This window comes from Podarcis melisellensis (genome assembly GCF_964234715.1).
Source record: "Podarcis melisellensis genome assembly, chromosome: 6".
Lineage (NCBI taxonomy): Eukaryota > Metazoa > Chordata > Lepidosauria > Squamata > Lacertidae > Podarcis > Podarcis melisellensis.
In genome coordinates this window covers 70,084,950-70,103,655 of record NC_138538.1, presented here as the reverse complement: position 1 = coordinate 70,103,655, position 18,706 = coordinate 70,084,950, and the positions used below count along the sequence as shown (strand labels likewise).

Here is an 18,706-nt window from a genome sequence, read left to right as displayed (position 1 = left end):
AAGTTGGATAGTAAGCCCCATTGAACAAGGCAACATTTTATTCTTGAATAAATATGTACAGGATAACAAAGAATCTTGTGGCACCTGAGATACTTACAAATGAGCAAGCAGAGGTGGGTGACCCCTTCCCTAGGTACTTGGACAAAATATATCTACCACACATCTCAGATATAATCTCAGTACAGTAAACAAAGCCTAAATGTTGGATGGGAAGCAAAACAAACTAATTATGTTTTTATGTTCCATTTCTCCATCCTATCCTTCCTGGGTAGCAGACAGTTTTTGGTGCTGCATCTGTGTAGCGGTATTGCTGGGCCCAGGCAGCAACTGCCAAAAGTAAAACACAACATGGAGAAAACAATTGTGCAGTCATTCCTACCAGAACCACAATTCACCCCAGAACTAGTAGAACGTATGAGGGCGTCACTAGTTGCACAATCCCAACCCTTACTGCTTTATTTCACAATAATCCTTGATTCATTTTGTTAGTGGATTCATAAGTAAAAGCATCCTAGTGAATTCTCCATTCCACCCTTACTTTGTTCGAAGGGAGTACTTTTTCAGAGTCCAAGAATAGTCATTCAAACCCTCCTTTCCCTCTATGTGTTAGCAAACTGATGTTGTTGATTCGAATGTAAGCGTTCAAATTGGTATACAGTGTGATCTGGAAGACCTCTGAGACATACTTTTGTCCTCTGGGCGATGTAAAGGCAAAAGAGACAGTAGTCACTAGTCCCATTTGTTGTTGTTTGCTGTTGGAAGACTACAGTTTCATCACCCAAGAAGAATGTGGTGGGTGTAGGAATGTCTGGGCATGTAAGTCATGATGGATGATAAAAATGCAGCATCTTAATCAAGAAACTATTCTGGAGTTCTGTGAAATATGATACAGATTTGCAAATGGGCTGAGTTTGGAAGAATAATAAAAACTCTGCATCTCATTGTCGGCGTTGTGCAAAGGGGAGTTCTTTCGTTCCAGAGTAATGGAGAAGAGAATTGTCAACTTCCTTCTCAAATCTGTTACTGTTGGATAGAAAACGGACCACTTGACGCAGTTAAGTGACCTTTAACATAGCAAGGTCTTTGAAATGTGGATTCTTCTGTATTTCAGATGTTCCCTTATGGCCCAGCACTTTATGCCTACACCAGAGAAGTCACACCCCCACCCTTTGGTTCAAGTTTCAGACAGCTTAGCCTGGTTCATCTATGCATATTACTGAATTCTTTGCACTGGAATATCTGATCAGCTCCTTCCTTACCCTTCCTCAGACACCAGCTCAAATTGCTGTTATTTCAGTGTGCCTTTCACAGCATGGGCAGTGACTGATTAATTCTTTGAGGCTCTTAGAAAGATGGGTTTCTGATTCTTATTTTCTTAATTTTGTTGAATGGTGATTTTGGCCACAATCCTATCCGCCAGGAAGTAAGCCCCATTGAAGCCAGTGAGACTTATTTTTGAATAAATATGCGCAGAATAACAAAGAGCCCTGTAGCACCTTAGAGACTAGCAAAATTGTGGCATAAGTTCTCACAGACTCCACTCTGCTTCATCAGAGGCATGAAGTGTTGCAAAAAGTGAGGTCAGAGCAAAGTGAAACTTAATGGTGGTTCTTCGAAAAACAGCTCTGGATGACAGAGGACCCCTCCAGACTGGTGTTTTATTGTGGGTGTCTTTTGCAACATGCTCTTGCCGCAATAACAGTGCATTAGTGGCAGGTTTGTTCTGCTTTATTGTCTGTTCTGCAATGCTTCCCCAATACTAACACACCATTGCTATCCAGAGGCAATGAAAATGGGACACACAAAAAAGTTACAGTGTTTCAGGAGGAAGTTATAGGACAGGCCGCAATTGGAAATGAAGTAAGGTGACTGCTCTGAAACCTTTGCCATTGTAAACAACATTGAAAGTGGATTCATGTATGACTGCCCCCATAGCATCATGAGCATAGATCACCATGAATACACTATAAAAAGGATTGTGGAGAGGCCACAGACATCATGGCACGGGAAGCCAATTAACACATATAATGTGCTAAAAATCCTTTGTATCTGTTCAATCCACAAGTGAAAGCCCAGGCTGACAGCATTGTTTGCAATGATGAAGAACAAGAACATCAGAAGCTGCCACTAGTCAATCTAGGTCAATATCGTCCACCCTGATGGCCAGAGGCTCTCCAGGTCTTCATACTAATCTCCTCCCCCAGTCCTAGAGCTTTACCTTCCAGAGATGTCAGGAGTTGCATCTGAGACCTCAAGTAAACAAGCATTCACTGATGGAGTGAATGGAGATTTGAACATGGTCCTTGTCTCGCCCTCCTCCTAGTCCAACACTGCAACCACTCCACCACATTGACTCTTACAGTGTTTGTCTGCTTGTGTGTGTTTGTGTGTGTTTTTAATGATTGATTGAACATCTTTAATGGATTAAGAAATAAATGCATGTTTCCCAACACTGCCTTGTGTGCCGCAGCAGAGGAACGGCAGTCAGTTTTCCATGCTTGATTTCTCCATGCTTATTTTAGGATTGAGAAATGACATTCACCCCCAAAGGCAACAAATAACTATCCTCCAGCAGGCAACGAGTGACTTGTATATATTTGCTGGAGGCCTGTGCATTTGACAAGGTGCCATGGGTGACGAGTTGGTTGTGTTTACATGTAGAACACTTCCACAGCATGTAAGTTAACCCACACATTTAATTTCCATGCTTTTGGGTACATTACTGAATTTGTAAGCATCTAAACTCTCCTCTTAACCCATAAGTTCCTTGATCCTAGAATTAACATTTACCATTTTTATATCATTGACCAATCTACTGTGTTTTCTCTCTCCTTAATGATCCTAGACATGTTACGTTCCTCCTGCTAAGAGGAGAAACATCACCCATGTAATCATTATCAATGAAATGGGGAAGAAGTAACTGCTTCTGCAAAGAATGATTTTCCTGCTATGTAGCAACAAGAAGTAGCAAGCTTATTAAATTTTGTGGTTACTACCGTCATAAGATCTGAATATTTTTTGAAGTGCAAAAATGATAATGAACAGTATGCCTTTGGTGACCCTGTTAATGGTATTATTACCCATACTGTGTTTACATTCTGCTTTATAATACTCTCTTAGTCATGGCGGCTTTTAACATGCAGTCATTCAGAGCAGGCTGCCTCTCTGCCATGCCCTTGCCATTTCACTCTGCACTATTAAGTGTTGTTTTCCTAGGAAGGTCTTGAAATGTGGGGCATTATGTATGAGTTATGCTAATTTGTTAGGGCAATGAATACATTAATTTCATTAGTAAATGGCCTCAAAGCAATAATTACCAGTGTAGGTGTGTCAGAAACGATCATGTTCAGTTTTGCCAGTTAATTATTAAGATTTTGTTCTGAGGGACCCAGATTTGACATCCGGCTTCGGCTAGCCATAAATAAACTTGAGATTATAGAAGAAAGCAGGAGACAAAACTAAGAACTTGTTTGGATCCTACACATGGCCTTTTCTGTACAGCAGCTGCTGCCAATAAGGTGCCACAATAATTAGTGTCCGTCATGTGAGGCTACACTAAACACCTCCCCAAAAAGGCACATCATAACAAAAAAAAAATGATTTTTATTTTTTGTTACATTGTGTTACAGCATATTCATGCTTTCTTGTGGGGACTGTTATTCCATGCAGTGTCAAATTTTAAATATTGGGATTTTCTCACATTCCTGGATAGCCTAATAATGCAACCCCCAAACTGGCAATGCCAACATGCTTGGCTCACTTCACACACAAATGGCAGAGGCTCAGGGCTTAGTGACTTGGAAGTGTACACGACTACTTCCTCTAGGTCAAAGCCACAGCCAGCCTGACCATTTGGACAAAACGGGCATGCAAGTGACCCTTGCAAGCTTTGCCAGAGCACAACATGGTGTAGACTGCCTAGGCCTGGCTGTAGACTCTGATCACCCATTATTGCTACAGCCCCTATTTTTCTATTGGCTGTGCTCCCCACCTGACCGGCTACCTTTTCCTGTCTCAGCGCCTTTATCCTGCAACAAGCAAACTTCCTTTGGCCTCCCATGCCCTCCTCCTGCCCATCTCTCCGCCAACGCACTCTGCTATGCATGTAATTTGTTGGCCCTGCTGGCTTGCCATAACAGGAACTGCCAAAGTCACCTCTCAGGCACTGTGGTTTCAGTTTCAGTTTTGCATTACAAACAGCTGACCCTTGCAGAGTTCTCTCTCTCTCTCCAGAAGCTGCTGTGTATTCAAGTTCTTTTGGTTTATGCGTCCTCTGTATGGCCCTCTCTTGGTGATCATTTCCATCTTGCTTGGTTGACCTCTCCAGGCTGTGCTGCCTGAAGTCTGCCTGCTTTGGGGACAGGATTTTGAGAATGGCATTTGAATCCACAGTAGGCCTGGGCAGTGGCAAATAAGCCTGGAGGAGGGAGCAGAGTTCATAGGCATTGCCTAGAGCTCAATAGAGCACTTCCCCCATCATCATTATGGATAAAAAGGCCTGCCTGCCCACCTAGAAACAAGAAAGGCTCTCCTAGTATAGGGAGGGGACTCACCAAGAACAGCTTGCCCAGGGCTCTTCAAACCTGGAGCCCGACCTGGAGCCAAGGTTGCAAGTGCTTAAGAGTGAGGCATCCAAACCTTAAATAAGAGTGGCTTTACGTTTCTGGAACTTTTAGCTAAGATTTTGAGTAGACCATGCCGGTGCAATCGATTAGCTTTAGGATGCGCTTTGCATTTCTGTGAATTCCTTGAATCTACCACTGGGGAAAAGTCGGAATAGCCACACCCATGTGGCATAATCTGCTATCATAAATAAGGCCATTTTTCACTGGAGTGTAGTTGTTGCAGCCATGTTGTCAGGCTTTCTTTAACTACCAATAGGCTTTTGGAACCTTCTAGCTCTGGGATTCCTCACTGAGCAAATGGGCATGCATTTGCAGAATTTTAGGGGTGGCATTTCCCCCTCGCAGGCACAATGCAGCCGAAGTTAAGCACTTGGTAAATCCCACTGGCTAGGCAACTTTGTCAGATAAATATTTTCAAAGCTGTGTACAACAAAGCCATCAAAAGAACAGCATGTGTATAGTAAAAACAAAGTATATGCTACAGTCTAAAAAACAGATCTTGAAAGCATTGTGTTACAATATTCTACACGATATGCAAGATAAAATGCCTGAGTCATTTTTCAGGGAAAGCCTTCTTAAAAATAGAAGTTTTAAGTAGCTGCCTAAAAGCAAAAGCACTTGTCTAAGTTTTGATGTCTCTCAAGATTTTCATTCAAATTACAGGTGTGCGAACCGCAAAAAATAAAATAAACCAAAAGAACACCCTGATTTAAGGAATATTTGCGTAAAATGAATGTTCCTGCCCTAGTTTAATGGAAGTTTTGTAACATAAAAGGGCTAGTTGAGATGGTGTGTTTTGTACTTAAACTCCACTAAAACTCGTGCCCTTATAGAAGTTGTTATTAAGTAGAATAAAAATTGTTGCTCTCTACAGACGTTTTATAACCACCTCAAGGAAAAGGTTGAGGAGTAGGGGGAGTCGTATTGCCATGTGGAATTAATTCATGGTTCCACAGGGAAAAAAGGGCTCTAAGGCAATATAGTAGCTGAGCCAATAACTGTTAAGTCACAAAAAAGAGAGAGATTTTAGCAAATACTGGGAATCAACTGCAGCTGCAAAGAGGAAATTTAGAATTATCATCATACTACCACTATCAGAAGTCCTTTTTGTTCAGAAATTCATAGCAGTTCCCAACTGGGGCGCTTAGTGCTCGCTAATAAAAATCTAATGACAGCCTTCTTTTGCACTTGTATCCCGATTGCTTAGACAATTATTTATTTTAGATGTAAAGTTTTTTATTCTATTTTATAAAGAAACCAATCATAACAGTTTCTGTTATGGATCAATATTAAGCTGGGATGAGACCCTGCTCCCACACTCAAAAAGGAAACAGGAATAAGGTTATATTTATTAAAATATAACAAATTGGAGGAACTGCAAACAAGCATTAACCCAATTAACCAAATTCAAAGGAATGTGAGCAGGTGAGGATTTATCTAATTATCGTAGGAAAACATCTCTTCAGCTCCCTAGGCTGTGGCTCTCCAGCAAAAGGATATGGAGGGAATCGCTCCCTCCTTGCCTTGGGTATGAACCCAGCACATGCACATGTAGCCATCCAAGCCTCCTCCTCTCCAGGGCTTTTCCCAAGCAATCTGAGACTGCATCTAGTTGCAGCCTGCCACTGCTCTGCCCGTTTCAGCCCGCTTCTGGTTCTGGGAGACAAGGTGGGGGGAGAAGGGAGCTTGTCACAGCAGGAGGGGAAAACACCCATGACTCTTCTCCAGCCTGACTCATCTTTGCCTCTTGGCCTCCCTTCTCCTACTAGCCTGCTTCAGCTTCTGTTTCTGATTCTGGACTCCTCTCTGCCACATACTCTCCCCGCTCACTAAACCCTGTTTCCTCTTCAACTTCTGACACCTCCTGTTCCTTGTCTTCTCTGTCTGCCCACTCATCATTGTCTCATCACCACTCCCCAGGCTCTGAGCCTCCTTCTCTTGGTGGTTCCCCAGCTGGTTCCTCCCACCATTCCTCTGTGTCCAACCAGTCCACGCCCCGCATCTCTGCCTACTCCGTCCAGGTAAGCGTGAGGGATTATCAGTGCTCAAAGGCACTTTCCAGCCAATCAAAAGCACTTGAGGGGGTAGAGCAGGGCCAGGGGGGTGTCATGGCCTGAAGTTGAGTCATGGCTTCGGGAGAGTTCCTTGGGGTGCTAAAGAGAGGCTTGAAGGGAAGCTTTTGGAGGTTCCCCACCTCTGCACTAGATCTTATCACAAGAGAGAAGGAGAGACAGACTGTCTCCCATAACATCAAGCTCCAAGTCTTCACTTGCCCTGGGAAAGTTGTCCCTTCTGCGGATATTGTGCAGTTTTTGTTCTTAAGAATTCCTTGGTATAATGATGTGATGATATACTTTGGAGTCGGTTGGCTAAAGATCGGAATGTGATTTATGACACAAGGAGATTCCTTTATTGCCTGAACAGTACAAAACCTGTGCTTAAGCTGTGAGGAATATAAAACGAGGGTCATTAAGTAATAAACCTTGTGTTTCAGCGCAGCACATTGTATCTCTCCCCGCACTGATTTGTACGTGGGACAGATGACTTTACTTACACCTTGTTAAATGTTTATACATTTAATTTGACACACATTTCTTCCCCACCCCCACCCCACGTCTGTTTCTTTCTGGTATCGAATGATAGATCACAGGGAAGAAGACAAAATGGCCACAATTGAACTTTTCTCTAGTCTTATTAGTGGGTAGATATTAGCTACGTTAGCTTATTGCACTGATTTATTAGAACTGTTTAGATCACAGCATGGACAGATGTGAGCAGCTGGAGGAAAGCAGAACAATAGACCCTCCTGGACTGTATTTTTTGTGGGGGGGAGAGGAGTGATCCTGCAGTCAAACCGATCACTTTCCTGTATGCCAGCTGTTGTCGTCACTGTTCCCTCTCCTGTGAAGGGGCAGAACTGCAAGGAGACTTTGAGATACCACTGAAACTAGCACCTTTTTTGGGTGTGTTTTCCACCTCTCCTTCTCTAGCCCCATGTTCAGACATCATCACAATATGCATTTCCTGCTCAACATCATGGGGGGGGGGGCGAACCAGGCAAAAATTGTGAAGGTGGCAGGACCACGTGCTAGGCGTCAAGCCACATGAGAATCTGTCTGCATCTTCAAAAGATCTGAGGCACTGAGAAAAGAGGAAATCATGGGAGATTTCAGCTACCTGTTGGAACTCAAACTCTGACAAGAATGTAAGGTCCAACAATTTTCCCCATTGCCTCACTGACAATTTCATTTCCCAGAAGGTGGAAGAAGCAACTAGGGGATCACGCCTCTTGGACCTGATCCTGACCAACAAGGAGGAACTGGTTGATGAAGTAGAAGTACTGGAAACCTTGTGGGGGAGGGATAATGTCCTTTTGGGTTTCATACTAGGCAAGTGAAAGCTGAGTATAGTGGTACCTTGGGTTACATACACTTCAGGTTACATACGCTTCAGGTTACAGACACTGCTAACCCAGAAATAGTGCCTCGGGTTAAGAACTTTGCTTCAGGATGAGAACAGAAATCGCGCTCCGGCGGTGCGGTGGCAGCGGCAGCGGGAGGCCCCATTGCATGAGTAGCCAACAGTTACAGGGTGAAGGTCAGGTGGGCCGAAGCTCAGAATGGACTCAGGCTTACAAGATTTTATAGTTCAGATTCCTTCATTGTAGGGGTTTGGACTAGGTGAGTATTGGGGTGCCTTCCAACTCTACAGCTCTATGATTACAAGAGCAGCAGTGTCTTGGGGCAGGAGGACTTTGGGGCATACGTCCAGAGCCCCATTCAACAAAATGAACAGGAGGCTCTCTAAATACAGTGACTGTATCATCTCAAGGATGCGATGGAATGATTGAGGGAGAAAGCTATTAATTCCTGAGTCTAAAATGATTTACCTCTTTCAGGTCAGTCATATGATCTAGCAACCCAGCAAAACTTACACCCAAAAGAGTGGTGTATGCCAAACTGGATTCTAAAAGCTTGTTTTCACTCTGTCAGGTTTGGGTTGGCTCAGCCAGCAGTGGCCCCACTCCTGAATATAATTTGGGATAGAGGTAACCAGATTTCTGCAGTTAGGATTGCTCTCAAAGTTCAGAGCCTAAAATCACCTAACCACACCACAGCTGAAACTACAGATATTACTGTATCTAAAATGCAGTTCGCACTTGTTTGGGATGTATAACATGGAAAAGCCCCGACTCACTCATCAGCAGAACTCAGGAGGTGATAGTGGTTCAGCAGTGAAAGAAGTGGCCAATTTTAAAAGTTACTTATGCTACACGGGTAGCCACAACCAACTAGCTGGGCTGAATCCATTTTACATGCTGTCTGAGAAGCTTTTCGTGATGCTGTTCCACATTTCTGTGTGGCTGTGAGGTTGACAAATGTTCCACATTATCTTTAATTTCCATAAAATGGTTCTAATCTTTGGTTTCTAATAAATGTAGCAAAGTGCCCCGAGGGTAGCTTGGTTTCACATTGTAGGTACTTCGATTGGAGATTAAAAGGAGAAAAATATTCAGGTTTTTCTTTTCATCTCATTCTCAACATGGGTTTGTTTTTTTATATATTAAAAAAGCCACCCTCATGAATGGGGATAGACAATAGTTCTCAGTGAGCTCAAAGTGGCTTGAGGAACACAATGTACATTACATGTGTGCTGACCTTGCCCCCTTCATCTTTGAGGAATTTTCCATGGTGACAGATATCCATGGTAACTCTTCACAGTGCCTTGGATATAACCATAGAGTCTCCAAACAACTTGTGTTCATTTCCACACTCTCCCGCTGGGCCCACCCTGCCATTTTGCAGAATGAGGGGCTGCCACTTTAGGCAGGTGGTTTGGAGTGTCATGAAAGGGGTGAAAATTGTTCATTGTTTACTTTATTGTTGTTGAGTTTTTTCTGACAGGGAGGGGAAAGAGGTACTTGTGGTTTCTGCCTCAGGTGCAAAACAACATCAGCCTCGTCTGGTCTTGATTACTAATGCAAGTCGACTTGCGGATGGGAGGGTACCATTCGCTGCTCCATCTCTTCAGGCAGCGAAATCTCTTGGGCCAACTAGGATGCATCAGGACCATCTAGTCCAGCAATAGCCAAGCAGATACCCATGGGAAGCCAGGATTGGGAGGAGAAATTCGATTCAATTCACATTGCAAGGTGAACTTGAGACATTCACACTTCCTGAAAAAAAAGTGTGAATGAAAACACAGCCATTTCTGAATTTTGCAGTGCAATTCTCTCCGTTTTAAAAATGAGGGGCCCCACTGTCCTTCATTCAAAGATTTGAAGCTGGATAGTTACCTTTAGAGGCTTTCCTACATCAATAAAGGGTGGACTAGACCAGGAGTACTCCATATGTTGTTGAACTTAATCTCACATCTGTTCCAGCCAGGATGGCCAAAGGTCAGGTATGGAAGTCCAACAACATCTGGAGGGACTACATTAGTTCTCTATGGACCAATTCATCTTTCAGATCCATTCAAATTCTTTGATTCGCTGTAAAATGCTTGTGGCAAATAGCATTATGTCCTCATTCTACAGAGAATTCACCTTCCTCCTTGTTTGTTTTCCAGAATAATATTTTCTAGCTGCTTCTGTCATTTCACTCCACGAGTTGTGTATTATGAAAATGCAAATACTCACAATCCCTGCATAATTTGCAAATTTTAAAGGGAAAAGAAAGAAATTCCAAATTTTGCAGATGCTACAATTTAGTTCTTTGGTGCCTTTGGTTAGAGCCATAATGAAAAGGTTAACTTTTTTGTTTGTTTTTTACATTTGGTTTATTAGCATTTAATCTAGGCTGGTAGTGAATTGATGGACTTGTCACCAGAAACATTTCTGGGTGAAGTAAATAAAGGATCAATTTGGACTAAGACAACAGGACTAGCAGCAAATTGCTCAGAATTTATTGGTTTTCTTTTACTCGATGACTCTTTCCTGGTTTCTGGCTTTGCCAGAAGAAACAGCTGAATGATGAGATGGAGAAACAGTGAAACATCTAACAGCGAAAGGTGCAAGAATCTATCTCTTTCTAAAAGTCAATGCACACTTTGCTTTTTAAAAAACAACAAGAACAAAATAAAACCTCAGGTACAAAAGATACCTGAGATAAATGAAAAACTTAAGTAGTAAAACGAAAGCAGCAGTTGGCTTGGGATGCTGCTTCTGTGCATATGAGAAGGAAACACAGCTTCTGTGTCGTTTACATGTGTCAGTATATAAGGCCACAACCATACCATAAACCGAAAGCACTCTCATGCCACTTTAGAAGTCATGGCTTCCCTCAGAGAATCCTGGGAACTGCAGTTCCTTAAGGATACTGATTGGTGTTTGAAGACCCCGATTCCCCTCACAGAGTTGCAATTCCCAGAATTCCCTGGAAAGAAGGATTAATCATTAAATCACTCTGGAATTGTAAATCAAGTCAATGCCTTCGCCTTACATCAATATAAGAATAGTAAACTAAAGTTCACAAATTTCTCCGTTTGGTAGCCAGGAGTAATCACTAGACTCAAGTCTCAATACAAAATCATGGTAAAATGTAAAATTGAGGGATTTCCTCTTCCAATATGATGAAGCAGAGAAGGAGAGAGGTACAAATTTCTGGTCTTTACTGAACACAGAGTCAAGAATAACTAGATCCTCATTTTTAGATGGTGGTTGAACTTCCCATTCTACAAATGGAACTGACGCACCGACGTGTGAACATTTCACAATAATGATCTAGTAACTTTTCTTTGGCAATCACTCGTAGCTGAGTAAGATTGTCTTCCATAAACACGGTTTTAACAATGAGTCCGTAAGTGACTGTGGAGGCCAATTCTGGATCCACATGTCCTTCCACAGTGGGGGCATTGGTTTCTGGGTGGGAGTTTATCACGGTGTGGATTTGCCAAGCGTGCCTTCCTCTTAGCACATTTCTCCCTTGCATCCTGCATTTGAGTGTCTTCAAAGCCCATGACACCTTTGGTAAAGGCTCTTCTCCACCTGGAGCGCTCGCAGGCCAGTGTTTCCCAGTTGTCAGTGTTTATACTACATTTTTTAAGATTTGCCTTGAGACAGTCTTTAAACCTCTTTTGTTGACCACCAGCATTACACTTTCCATTTTTAAGTTTGGAATAGAGTGGTTGCTTTGGAAGACGATCATCAGACATCCACACAACATGACCAGTCCAACAAAGCTGATGTTGAAGAATCATTGCTTCAACACTGGTGATCTTTGCTTCTTCCAGTACACCTAGTAACTTTATTAATATTGGACCTACTTTAAACAGGGTTATTTGTTGTTTGCATGACCACTTCAACTAGTGGCTGGGTCAGAATTAATAGCAATGAGAAGAAAAGACAAATATATGCCTGCGTTTTCAAACATAGCTGCTAATTTGAGATTAATCTGAGTTTTTGGCAGTGGCACTTGAGACAATTTTGCAGCTACTACAGCTCATATTTAAGGCCCTTTTATGGGATTCTCCGGAATGATAACTGGATTATGCAAATGGCGAGCAAGTGAGTTTATTTGGGGGAACGGATTAATTTCTAAAGGGAGAGATGTGAAGGTGAGGCAATGTTAATGAATAGGGATTTTTGCCTCTGCATGCCAACTCGTTATTGAGCGTATATTAGCAGCAGTGATGCTATTAATTCAGTGATTCTAACATTAGCAAACTACCAGTGGTAAATAATGCAGTATTATGGGAATGTTTACTTCTATTTCATTTTATGGCGGGAAGGAGAAAGAGAGTGAATGCAGATAAGCACCGTGCCACCAAAGGACTCTAGAATTGCTTTGATAGTCCCAAACTAATTGTATAGGTTTCCTGCCCCCCTCCTCCAAAATAACTCTTGAAATGAGGCTCTGGTGCAGTTAATTTATGTTCCAATAAAGGCCTGTCAGGACTTTTCATCAGCTTTCAGAAAGAGATTGCTGGAATGTAGCAACAAAATATTTGTGTTTTAGCCTCTCCTGTTTGTTCTCCACAAGCCTTTACCGTTCGTGTTAAATTCTTTAGGACAGCATTCCCCAACCTGCTGCTGTGCAGGCATGTTGGACTACAACTCCCAATGGCACCAGTCAGCAGCACTGTGTTTGCTGGTGTTGATGGGAACTGTAGTCCAAAATATCTGCAAGGCCCCAGAGTCAGGTGGGCTGGCCGAGCAAAATGGAAATTCCTAAAAAAGTGACAGTGGGGATGGTTAGCATGGCGGAAGGAGACATTCTGGCAAATGTACATTATTGGGGCAAAAGTGGCCTGCTGTTTCATGTGGAAGTCCCAGGTTCTCTGTTTCCTCTTGTCTTGCCCACAGGATGGGGCTAAATAAATCCAAAGAAAATAGCTTCCCCACCATCCCAAATTACCACCAGATGAGGGCCAAACTATAGATGGAAGCTACAGCAGACCTGTGGGACGTGGGTGGTGCTGTGGGTTAAACCACAGAGCCTAGGACTTGCTGATCAGAAGGTCGGCGGTTCGAATCCCCAAGATGGGGTGAGCTCCCGTTGCTCGGTCCCTGTTCCTGCCAACCTAGCAGTTCAAAAGCACCTCAAAGTGCAAGTAGATAAATAGGTAAACAGCGGGAAGGTAAACAGCGTTTCCGTGTGCTGCTCTGGTTCGCCCAGAAGCAGCTTGGTCATGCTGGCCACATGACCCGGAAGCTGTACGCCGGCTCCCTCGGCCAATAAAGTGAGATGAGCTCCGCAGCCCCAGAGTCGGCCACGACTGGACCTGGTCAGGGGTCCCTTTACCTTTACAGCAAACCTATTTGCTTAATGTTGGAATCTGCCCCAAATGAAAACAATATTTATGAATTTGGTCTGTTCACTTAATGCACCAAATGAAATTATCTTCCATGCCCAGCTGTGGGTCAGAAGGAGACGGGTTAGCTTTCTTTTCTCTCTAAAAAAAATATTGGACCTGTTCCCCACCCCCATCTCCCCGACCTTTGATATGCAGTTGGGGTAGACCAGGGTTTGAACTTGTAACATAGTTTGGGCCAGAAATTCACAAACTGATAATGAATAGCCTGAGACACGAGACATTTTCTGCGTTAAGACTGAATTAACAAATGCTATGCAACCTTGTCCTAACTAGCAGACACACACGTACAAACACACACCAGCTGTCCCTCAATGAATAAACTGCGTTCTGCTGAAGTGTTCAGAATTTGAGGTTTTCTTGCACAGACTCTTGTGTTTTGGTGTGGAAACTGTTACATGCCACGAGCCGCTCTGTCCAACCACATTTCATAACATTGTTTCATCAGATGGTCTTAATTTTCTGCATGACATTATCTTTTGAAGCTGACATAAGATTGGGCTGTGATATTTGCATATGCAAGATGGAACTATGCAACTGAACTGTATTTCTCCTTGCGTGTGGTATTTCAGTTTGTGACTTAGGGGAATCCAACGAGCAAACCCTTCCAAAGAATTTCCTCAGATTCCTGAATAATTTCATTGTTTAAAGTAATATTAAGAGCTGCGTTGCAGGACTTATTGCTAGCATAATATGTCATGTGGACGCTTTTTATTTTGCTTTTCAGTCACTGGTGTTAGTGTGGAATTATTCATTATTTATTAATTGTTATTCATTTTTCTTATTATAGCATCAGTGCATGGCAATTTACAGAGTACATGAAGGCAGCCCCTGCATAGCTTCCACTCTGAAATTTGACATGGGAGCCAGATAAATGTGGGGAAACAGAACAGGAACATAAACAATATGGTCACAGAATCACTTCTTTCTTTATGTAGTCGTCCTTGATTCTCAAACGCCTTGGTACTCATACGTTTTGGCTCCCAAATGCCAAAAACCCATAAGTAAGTGTTCCGGTTTTCAAATGTTTTTCGGAAGCTGAACGTCTGACACAGCTTCTGCTTGAGTGCAGGAAGCTCCTACAGCCAATCGGAAGCCGCACCTTAGTTTTTGAATGCTTTTGGGAGTCAAATGGACTCCCGGAACGTATTAAATTTGAGAACCAAAGTTCCACTGTGTATTATTGTCAGTGGGGATCAGGCGCACCAACTCTAGGGGGTCAAGGTGTCTTTGGCCCCCTCAATGTTGAGGGTGCAGAGGAGGCCCAGTGAGGAACTGAGTGTGGCACACTGGCCGGTTCCTCCAGAGTGCTTGGCCTTCTCCAGACAATGTGACATCACTCCATGCATGTGATGTCACACACAATCAATGCACACCAGAGCCAGTGTGGTGTAGTGGTTAAGAGCGGTGGACTCATAATCTGGTGAACCAGGTTCGTGTCTCCGCTCCTCCACATGCAGCTGCTGGATGACCTTGGGCTAGTCACACTTCTTTGAAGTCTCTCAGCCCCACTCACCTCACAGAGTGTTTGTTGTGGGGGAGGAAGGGAAAGGAGAATGTTAGCCGCTTTGAGACTTCTTCAGGTAGTGATAAAGCAGGATATCAAATCCAAACTCTTCTTCTTCTCTTCTTCTCAATCTTGAGGGCAACTTGGCTCCCCTGGTGTGCATTATGTTTTATGGAGGTCCTGTCCCCAAGGAGCTTACAATCTAAAATTTGACACCGGGGAAATAACAAAGGAAGAGAAGCGATCTGAAGGTAGGGGTAAACAGAGAAATAAATAAGACACAATTGTTTCAGGTACATATATTTAAGTTTGGTTATAGGCTTAGAATGTCTACAACACATTTAAGGAAACTGCAATGGCCTTAACACAGTTCCTGAACTTTTCAAGAAAGCTCATGCTAGAAGACTTTCTGGTGGAATGGACTTGAAAGGAAAAGTAGGGAATGGGAGAGGGTGCATGAAAGAGGAATATTTCTATTTAGGTAGATGAAAGGTCCAATTTAATTCTGTCCTTCTGAAAGTCAGAGTTACAACCAGATTATTCTCAAGGGGGGGGATATGGCGGGGGGAGAGACCTGCGTTCTGATTTCCTCTTCTGAATTTACTGTTGGAATTGCATGCACCTGATTGCCAATAGCGTACCAGTTTCATTAAACTCACACAATCAGGAGAAGGCATTGATGATGGTAGTAAATACCTGCTAGAACTTGATGTTCTAATAATTTGCTATGAGAAAAAATACTGAATCTCTGTGTAGCAAAACACAAGCTGGATAGAGTCAAATTTCACATTCTTCCCCTTCACAGTTCTTCTAATTTTTCTTCCTTTCTCCTTCTTAACATTCCCCAGTTAACCCTTTGAAAACTTAACAAAGGCTGTCCTTGTGCATAGGCACAAATGCTAATGCTGTTTGACCCATTAGCTCTAGGCAGTATTTTTCTTTAGTATACACTAATTTTTTCCCGAATAGTAGAATGTTAATTCCATTTTACAGAAAGAATACTGAGTCTAACAGAGAGAGGTTTGTCCAAGGCGACCTACAAACTAGTTTGGGGGCTAAGAAATAACCCCAACTAACCCATGATGATGATGACGATGGTGATTTTATTTATACCCCGCCCATCTGGCTGGGTTTTCCCAGCTCTTTGGGCAGCTTCCAGCAGAATATAAAAAGATAATTAAACATTGAATGTTAAAAAACCTGCCGATACAGGGCTGCCTTCAGATGTCTTCTTAAAACTGTGTAGTTCTTTATCTCCTTGACATCTGATGGGAGGACGTTCCACAGGGAGGGCTCCGCTGCCGAGAAGGCCCTCTGCCTGGTTCCCTGTAACCTCACCTCTCGCAGTGAGGGAACCGCCAGAAGGCCCTTGGAGCTGGACCTCAGTGTCTGGGCTGAATGATGGGGATGGAGACACTCCTTCAGGGTAACTCAGTGAATGCTTTAGGGCATGCATGTTCAACCGGTCAACTGCGATTGACAGGTAGATCCCCGGGTGATCGTGGTCGATCGCGGGACCCTTATTGCTCGTGGGATTAAAAAAAATGTGGGAATGCATGTCTCTGCCCCTCCCCCTTGCTCTGTTCCTCCATCGCCTCTAGTGGGCGGTCATTTGGCATTTGATGATTGTGATTTGGGATACGGTGATTGGCGCTTCGTGCGTTGCTTGTTGGCTGTGGATTTTGTTGTGAGCGATTTATGGTATTTCTTCCCCCAAAAAGCTCAACAACTCTGGGCAATCCTCCCCTTACACACACACACACACACACACACTCCTCCTCCCTCCAATGACAATGGGTAGATCATTGCCAGGTTGTTTTACACTGGGAGTAGATCGCAGTCTCTTGGGAGCTGGACGTGCCTGCTTTAGACGAATGATCAGCAACTAGCTTTTCTTTAATACGAAATAGTGGGAATGTATCTATTTTGGAGCTCATTAGGTTTTGATAACCAAAGTGGGTGAGAGCAGAGGATAATATTTCCCGCTCACATTGTGTGTACACTTAACATGTGTGTCTTAAGGATGGTGATTCAGATGTTAAATACCAAAATGGTGGAGGAGGAAATGACTTTTGTTCTCCTGAGCTGGGAACTATTGTGCAGCCTGACAAATACTGTGTAGTTAAACTGCTTATCTACATTATGGTTTCTTAAGCAAAGACCTTTAAAATGCAGCTCCACTCCCCCCCCCCCCATTGCTACTTTGCATTGTGCAGCTCTCAGTTACATCTCAATTAGTCATGTCAGTGCAGTTTTGCAACCTTGACATGGAAAACAGTGTTTTAAATAACGTGATGAGGAATTTGGGATGGGATATTCTGTTACAGAAATAGTTTTTAGTTTTTTAGAGGGGAGAGGGACTCCATCGAAACACTATGGTGAAATGTTTTATGTGCATACTATCTGCATTTGGAAGACGTGAAATTAAGGCGAGCTGTAAAATATAAAGACTCCAGATCTGCATATGATTATCTGTAGTAAATTGAAGTAAATTTCCTTTATATTACTCAACGAGTGTTTTTCAGCAGTAAACCAAGATTTGTTTTTGCTTCTATTGCTGCCATATTTGTAAAAATGACTCAAAGGCCATGCTGAGTTCAGAGTGAGGCCTTCTTGGCTACCACTTTCATGTTCAGTTTTGGAGATAGAAAGGAGAAAGGCATGTAGGGGGAAATGACTCTGGTATAATTCTTCAATCACTCACACAGCAACAGAGCACAATGTGCGTAAGAAAGCCCCACTCTATCCTCCTCACATAGCCCTCACAGGGAGCAACGTGTGAATAGGGCTACTCCCATTGTTGTTTTTCATTTCCTACCTTCAGGTCACACCAACTCAACTGCCAAGGAAACCCAGTGCAAAAGCAGAGAGTTCATTTCTGGAGCATGTTAAAGGAAGCATGCTCAGTAAACACAGGGCACTGGACAGAATTGCTGGGCTTCACTGTTGAACCTTGAGGACTGAGTGTGCAAACTTTCCTATGGCTGCCACATAGTAGAGGAAGATGGGTTGTCGTGGGCAAGGCATCAAAATAAAAGAATTTCAGTCCCAGGAACCCTAACTGAAAGTCAAATGTACAGTAACTTAATCTGGGAATATTGCTTTCTGTATGCTTAACTTGGGACGCGGGTGGCGCTGTGGGTAAAACCTCAGTGCCTAGGACTTGCTGATCGTGAGGTAGGCGGTTTGAATCCCCGTGGTGGGGTGCGCTCCCGTTGCTCGGTCCCAGCGCCTGCCAACCTAGCAGTTCGAAAGCACCCTCGGGTGCAAGTAGATAAATAGGGACCGCTTACTAGTGGGAAGGTAAACGGCGTTTCTGTGTGCTGTGCTGGCTCGCCAGATGCAGCTTGTCACGCTGGCCACATGACCCGGAAGTGTCTTCGGACAGCGCTGGCCCCCGGCCTCCTAAGCGAGATGGGCGCGCAACCCCAGAGTCGGACACGACTGGACTGTACGGGCAGGGGTACCTTTACCTTTATGCTTAACTCAGAAATCATTACTTCTGTCTACTGTGAAATACACAGAGAGAGAAAGAGAGAGAATGTTACACTTCTCAAGGAAGTTGCTAAATGGAGAAGAGGAAATGGCTCTTGTACCTTTAATAGGGCATTTCAGCAGGTGTAGCTTCCATCACAACTATTAAAGGTGCATGAGCCCTCTCCTGATTTTCAAAGGTTCCTGATTATTAGGTGGCTTTTATGAGTGGTTGAGCACCACCACTACCCTGATCTCCTCCAGAGGATTTTCTGGATCTGCATGGGAG

At 43.3% G+C, this 18,706-nt stretch overlaps 1 protein-coding gene across 4 annotated transcripts in view; it reads left to right on the top strand.

Annotated features, from left to right (window-relative positions):
• Positions 1-18,706, top strand: part of LOC309371530 (uncharacterized protein) — a 265,758-nt gene that overhangs the window by 55,446 nt on the left and 191,606 nt on the right. The window contains exon 4 of one of the 4 annotated variants that reach the window (XR_014169127.1): positions 6,546-6,646. The exons of the other annotated variants lie outside the window; for them this stretch is intronic. The gene's annotated coding sequence lies outside the window, so the exon portion shown is untranslated. The remainder of the gene's footprint in view (positions 1-6,545; positions 6,647-18,706) is intronic. 4 annotated transcript variants of the gene reach the window in all.